Source organism: Protopterus annectens, chromosome 6.part0, assembly GCF_019279795.1.
Source record: "Protopterus annectens isolate FY-2018-M chromosome 6.part0, PAN1.0, whole genome shotgun sequence".
Lineage (NCBI taxonomy): Eukaryota > Metazoa > Chordata > Ceratodontiformes > Protopteridae > Protopterus > Protopterus annectens.
Window position 1 is genome coordinate 1,864,141,615 of NC_056737.1, and position 8,003 is coordinate 1,864,149,617.

An 8,003-nucleotide genomic window follows, 5' to 3' on the forward strand; every position below is an offset into this window, starting at 1 on the left:
GCTTGTGCACACCACCAACCTTGTTTACTGAATTGCACAGCTGTCATATTCCATGCAGAAACTGCTGCGCTATTCTGGCACAGAGAAATCCCTTTATTGAATCCCAGGGTATGTATAATAGGCACACTAGGATGATTAAATCCATTACTACAAAAATTTGGCCTATATTGTCTTCAAATCTTAAACTGAAGCAAATAGTAGGAGAATGACATTCCTTTACTTTTAAAAAGGAAACAAATTTAAGACAGAAATTATGTTATAAGGATATGGTGAGAAGTAATATTAGTGACAATAATAGCAAAGTTATTACCAAAGGTATGGTCCCTTGTTATAATTGTTTTTTTTAAATATATAAATTCTGATACTTCTTTTATTCACCCTATTACTGGTAAGATGTTTTACTTTAATACTTTTGCTACATGCACCACTGAAAATCAAGTGCATATTGCTAATTGTATTGCATGTAACAGTTTTGTCTATCCATTCGGGCTAGGCTTATAAATGCCTTAGGGCAGATAGCCTAGTATAAACCTATGAACCTATGAACCTATGAACCTTCTAATGCCACTTCCTACTCTCCTAGAACTAAATACGCCATCACTGCCTCCTGTAATTCTATAGCTCTATTGAACTATTTGACCAACTACTTGACAGTTATCCTATGCTGCCACTTTTGTGTAAAAAAAAGTGTTTTTTTTATTGCTGTTTTACAAACTATACTGATGTATTCTATCATTGTTAACCTTTGCTTATTATATTTACTTTGTATTTCTATGAGATAATCAGTAATGTATATGTGCAATGTGTACTATGTATTTGTATTTTTCTGGAGCTTTTTTCCCCTGGACTCCATTGAAAATGGGCTCCTTGTGGCCCAATTGGACTATCCTGGCAAACAAACTGCAAATAAAATAAATAAATACATTTTATATAGGTAAAAACAAATCAAAAGTTAAAGGAGAGAATAGCCTCCCTTTTATCTGAAATAAGAAGGAAAGTATAACTGGATAAATTATTTTAGAGCAGATAAGCTAACAGGTTTAAATATAAGGAATAGTGTTAAACCTATTTTAAAGTTACTAGTTAGCTATAATTAATGATGTGATCAATTAGCTGGTTCTGTGATATAAATGTTGAGTGTAGTGAATGTTTTTTATCTGCATTGAGAAAGAGTTAATGCAACTCGAAAACTTTGTGCTGTTACATCATGCTTTATGAATAAACTATGAATGATTAAGCTCTCAGTTTTTTCTGTTTTTTGTATGGAGCCATACACATCCCCTCCAAGGCATTTAGGAGACAGACTACATATGTACAGTCGTGACATGGACTCCATAGGACATGTTATCTACACTATGTATAGGTGTACCATGAAACCTGTGTGGCAGCTACAGTTGTATGATATGGCTGTGTAGTGACATAACAAGGGTGCCATTGCACACAGTGATAGGTGCAATGACCACCACATTCAGTATAGCAGTGACTGTCTGGGATTGACATGCTAAACCTGTCAGTATAAGTTGTACAACAGTGAATGCATCCCCACATCTTATTAATCAGTGAAAGGCAAAGGCTACATTACTCTCTGTGTCCATAACTCCATGTGTAATGGCTTAACTGTGTGGGGTGAGCAGACACTACAACATTTTGCAGGGGTGGATAATTTCCCACAGAATAGTATTGTACAGTCATTGGCATTTAGTCTTTGTCAGTGGCTCAGAGAACAACTGACTGTGTCTTAGGCCATCATGGATAACTGTTGGTTCTGAGTGGGATTCTGTGACAGCTCCTAATATGCAATGGCCTCCTATTGTACTCAGAGGTCACTGATAGTGGCTGTGACTAGAGAGATGGAATAGTTAGATGGGATACACCAATAATGGAGGATGGTGAACTCCACTGGTGAATGGTGTCATTGCAGCAGTGCTATCTTCCCAGATTATGACTGCCAGACACTTGCCTATCCACCAGCTAGTGTAACATTTAGTACATGATGTACACAGTTTCCAGCAAGGCCTGCTGACCTAATATTGTCATTCACCTTGTCAGACCATAGTTGATGGAGTGGGCCATATGTCCGACACCCATTGCATAGTATAACAGTCAATGGACTCTGCCAGTTACAGTCAGTCTTCAGCATGATCTGGTCTTGAGCAAAAGTAACAGTGTTTGGTCCAGTGTCAGTAGGTGTATGACAGTGTTAGTACTCACATCCATGTTACCTCCTATCATGGCATTTCATATGACATGACTCAGAGATCTGGGGACACTGCTTAGTACTGCATGTCTTCTGAGCAAGTCATATTGCAGTTACTTCCAGCATGTTGCAAGAATAGAGTCATGCAAAGTGTCTGTACAGAGCACAGACAAGCATGTTAGGGAAGTGTAATATGTACACACTGTGTAGCTTAGGTGTGCTGTGGCTCACTTGCCCAAAGGAAGGTCCAGGTCCTTGTCTATAATGTCCTGCCATGACATCCCCAAATGTGGAACCAACATATTGCATCATGTGTTTAACAATATAGGTGACTGGTATAGCCCCCCCCCCATTGTGAGGTCCTCCCTGGTGGGATCTGACCACAGATCAGTCTCCTTAGACCTACCAGCATGTACCACCCCTGCAGACAATACAGACATATATGTCAAGAAGGCCATTTATTACCTCCTGTGGGATGGTTGACCTAGCATGACTGCACCTCCCCCATCAGATGGGACAGGCAAGTATGCAGAGCTCTATACCAATGCATTATGTCAGCAGCATTATGAATGTTATGAACTCAGCTGTACAAGGCAGGAGAGAAACACACTTATCATGGCTCAGCAAACCTGACTGGTGGACAACTGCCATTAGCAGGCTGTACAATAACAGGTGGACAGTGCTGTGTGACAGTTGGGGGTGAGGATATCCCTCAACATGGAGGCACTACATCCTCAGTGAAAAGAATTATATAGTGCTGTTGTGATGTTGTTTAGACACAGTACATTACAAAATCAGCCACCCAGACAAAGCAGAACCACAACACACAGTGTAGTTTCATGTGTGACCTCAAATGACAGGCCCAGATTGTCGTTGACTTCATACATCATGATGCCACATATGATAGGTCTGTACTCATACCTAACCTGTATTCGCACACTGTCTGAGCCAACTACACTCCCCAGTCCCCACCACGTCTGACACATAACATCCCTACAACCTGTCCCTTAACTTCCATATTTACAGAGTAGTTCATAACTGGCCTCTCAATGGAAGATACACAGCATCTTTTGCACATGCATACATTCTGGTCTGCATCCCATGTGTGATCTGCCAAGGATTACTAACACTAATAAAATAAATAACAAAGGGCCACAGCTCCAAAGGCAAACCAAAACTTTAATAAGGGAGTGCTTTCATTCACTCAAATCAAATGAACTTCTTCAGACAAATTCAAACAGTAAGCCCCCCCTTATATAACCATGAAATCACATGACCAATAAAATGCATTGCATCACAAGTTAAAAACTGGTTGTTAAAAAGCATATACATATTAATAAAGATATTTATATATACTTTAAAAGAATTTTTAAGCATACAGTAGAGCATTATTAATATATAAAAACTGTCAAAAAAGTACATCCATACAAACCCATAAGTACATAAAATATTGTCTTATAAGAACATCCTATGCCCAATTTCATAAATTCTTTCAGTGTAACAAACTTTTAAGCTTGATTAAACACATAACAGAACATTGTTCAGTAAGGCCTGGATAACGATACACATTTAAAGTAAGTTGGCACCATAACTCTTGTCTTTAGAGTAAAAGGGATGTGTGCCCACCTCTAGGGCTTTCCATCACCTGGTTGATTACCTTAAATTTAAACTGGTGTCCAGGGTTGTCCCTAATGTGGTTGCCAAAGCATTTTTTATCTGTTTTTATTTATACTATAAATGTGTTCATAAATCCTTACTTTGAACCTACAATTGTTTTTTTATATAAAACATTGGACAGAGTTAACATCTTGCCAAATATACCACAGTTTTAGAGTTACAGTCATATCTAGCAGTGAGTGAAAAATGCCTATTAGCAACGGTTTAGTCTCTACCTATATCTACATACCTGCAATAGGCACATGCTTTACAGTTAACCATTCCTGGGTTCCTGTTATACAAATTATGCTCTTTTTCCAATATATTTTTTAAGTTAGCTCCTTTTCTATACACAACTCTTGGTAGGGCACCCAATTTAGATCCAAGATCTGTGTCTTCCATAAGGATACACCAGTTTTTAACAGGGTGCCCTTTATGGACTCACCATAAGGTGTATATGTAGTAATTAAGCTGACAATATATGTATTAATAGCACTGGTTTTATTACTGTGCATTGGCATATTTATATCAGCTCTATTACCCTCAGGGGTGCAGGGTTAAGCGTATGAGCTAATAAGGCCGGTGGTCCCAAAATGGGTGAGAAGTGCCCCTCCCAAGGGAGCCCGCAGGATTTTTTGCAGGGGGGTACAAACCCAGAGCCCCACCCACATAGCTCTCCCCGCCCCCTGCCAATACAGCCCCGCCCAAGTCCACCCACCTCAAGCCCCGCCCACACAGCCATTCCAGTGTCCCATTACTTGGCTATTTCTTCCCATTTGCCGTAGACAAATCTGTGTGCATACTGTTTTATGCTTTAGTTCTACAATGATTATAGGCAGTTGGATTTAATTTACAACTTTTATTTCAAGCATTAAAGCCCAAACACTGAGACATTTACTAAACCTAAACAAAGCAATAGTTTTACAATGAAAACAGACTTGGCATTAAAGGTTCTCTACTTTTGAAACTCACATTCAGTGAAACAGCATTGAAACCCACATTCAAAGAAAATGCATCTGGCCAGGGCAGGTTATTTACCTTTGAACTGTTTTCAAGCAATAGGCTCCTTGCACACTGTTAGGGCCATGCAAAAGTTTTTTTTTTTTTGTTAAAGTTTTTTAATATTACAGTTTCTTTTTTTTTTTTTCAAAACAAGTTTATTGTTTTAACATATAAGAGAAATATCATAACAATTTTATACAAATAATTAAAAATAGGCATTATTATAATATTCAACAAAACAACTAAAGTATTTACAAAGACATCCACTACAATCAGATCAATTAATTAAACTAAAATACTGTGCTATTGAAATTAGAATTTTTTTAACAAATTTTGTAAATTATCCCATACAATAAAATGTGATGTTTTTCTAGTTGTTCTCATTCTAATTGTGCTTATTTCCATATGACACATTATATTCATAACATTTTTAAATTCATTGAACGAAGGAGGTGTATCTGAAATCCAATTTCTAGTTATTATTTTCCTAGCCACTGCTAGGATAGACCATAACAAGGGAAGCTTAATCTTTTTAACACATTGAGGTACAGGTGTGTTGAATAATATAAGAGACTTAGAAATAATGAAATTATCTGTAAAAGAGCCTGCAAAAATTCATTAATTGACTTCCAGAATTCTTTCAACTTCATACAGTCATAAAACATATGAGCCCAGTCAGCATTAATTTCTACATTACATCTCTTACATAGATTATCTTTATTATTAATTTTATTCATCATCAAAGGTGTATAAAAGATCTATGTAAAATTTCCATGTATAAAGTCTCCAGACAATGGAAGATGTAGTTCTATAAGCAGATTCCAATATATATTGTTTATCTTGTTGAGTTGGTGGGTCCCTATTAATAGAGGTGAAATAATTCCAGTATGAATCTACATTGTAAAAAGTTTCTTGTCTGATAATTTTATGTATATATGAAAGTTTACCTTTATCAGAAACTTTATGCTGTAAATTTATTATCAAGTAATCAATCAGTTTTGGAATAGATTCTTTAACTGTTATAGACATTAGATCTATTCTATCAATGAGATGTTGTCTAAAGATCTGAACCTCTAACCAGCAAGTTTCTCTTAGATCAAATTCTTGTTTTAAAAAATCTATATTTTTAACTTTATTATCAGATATCAGCTGATACCAGTACTTTAGATTGTTATCTATAGCTAAATGAGCTCCTTCAGAAGTAGATGACATAAGCATACCCTGAGTATAAATTATAGGGAATACAATAAAATTCCATTCCCTATACTTAGGGTGCATGAATATAAAGTTACGATAACTAATAATAATATTTAATGGGTAACAGACCATATGTTTAGGTGTAATAGGTGAAGTACAAATTTCCTTTAGCAACCACAACATGGAGTTATTTATAATCATATTTTTATGTGTTAAGGAGATTTTCATGAAGTGCATACTAATTAGCTCCCAATAATCTTTCCATTTTGTGACATATGACCGATCTATTAATAAAGTAATAACTTTTATAATAGAAGAGATAATATATAAATTAAAGTCTGGAAAAGAAATACCCCCTTGAGACCAGCTATTAGTATGTTTCTTTAATGCAATCCTAGGTCTATTAGGTGCCCATAAGAAATTTAACATTAGTGTATTCAGTTTCTTGATAGTTATTTTTGTAGGTGAAAGTATTATTGATTGTATTAAGTATAAAATCTTGGGGAATATTATCATTTTAATAATTGTAAGTCTCTCCTCCATAGTAAAAACATATTATTCCAGGTATTAAAAAGATTTTGTATATTAAGAAAACAGGTATTATAGTTATTATATATAATAGATTTAATATCTTTAGATAGTATTATACCTAAATAAGTTATCTGACCTGAGTTGGGTACATATTTAGTAAAATCACTAATGAGAGTATTTTTTCGTGTATATATAGGTAGTATTTTAGTTTTTTCTTCATTGAATATTAAACCAGAAATACTTTTAAAATTCATCATTTTATCAAATAAAGACTGCATAGAAGAATTAGATCCTGCTGATGTAATTAGAACATCATCTGCAAAAAGTTGAATTTTTGATGTTGTATTTTCTTCTATTTCAAAACCCTCTATGTCAGTACTGTTTCTAATCAAATTAGCCCAAGGCTCCATTACTAAAGTGAATAACAGTGGAGAAAGTGGACATCCTTTTTTTTGTACCTTTAAGAATGGGTATTTTTTGTGAAACATATGTTCCTACCTTAATATAAGCCAGCGTTCCTTTGTATAAATGCTCAATTAAATTTACAAATGCATCAGAGAAATTTGTGCATTTCAGTAAGGTAAACAGATAGTCCCAACTTACTGAATCAAATGCTGAACCTATATCAAGACTAATAAGTGTTAAATCTTTCTTTTTCCTATTTGCAAAATCAATTAATGTTAAAGTTCTTCTTATATTATCAAAAGTATTTCTATTTACAATGAAGCCCGTCTGATCTATGTCAATAATGCCGGGGATAATTGTCTTCAATCTATCAGCAAAAATACTCATAAACATTTTATAATCAACATTAAGTAATGAGATGGGTCGATATGAAGAACATCTAGTTGGAACTTTATTAGGTTTTAAAATTGGTGAAATAAATGTATATTGCCAAGATGGGGGGGGTTATTAACTCAGTTTGGGCCAGAATAAAAACCTTATGTATTAATGAATATGTAGTTTTAGAAAGGATTTGATATATCTCTGGTATAATACCATCATTACCCGGTGCTTTGTTTGATTTAAGCTTATTTATTTGTGTAATAACTTCTGTATATGAAATACTCTTGTCCAATAGTTTAATCTGTTGTTTATTAAGCTTTTATTCATGTTTGTGGTTATAAACTCCTTTATTTTATCTTTAGGTTCCATGTTAATGTTGTTATGGTTAATCTTGTGAAAGTGATTTCTAAATTCATCCAGTATTTCTGGTATACTAGAAACATTCTTCTTTTTCCTTAGAGAAAAGATTTCTTTGATATGGTTTTGTTTATTCAATCTTTTTGTTTTATTTTTAAGTCTATGTAAGTATTTGGGGCTTATTGAATAAGACAAAAACTTGTATTTCTCTAAAGTTATTTTAACTTTATGAGTTAAAATTTCTTTGTATTTCTCATTTAGTTTGTTTATTTCTTCA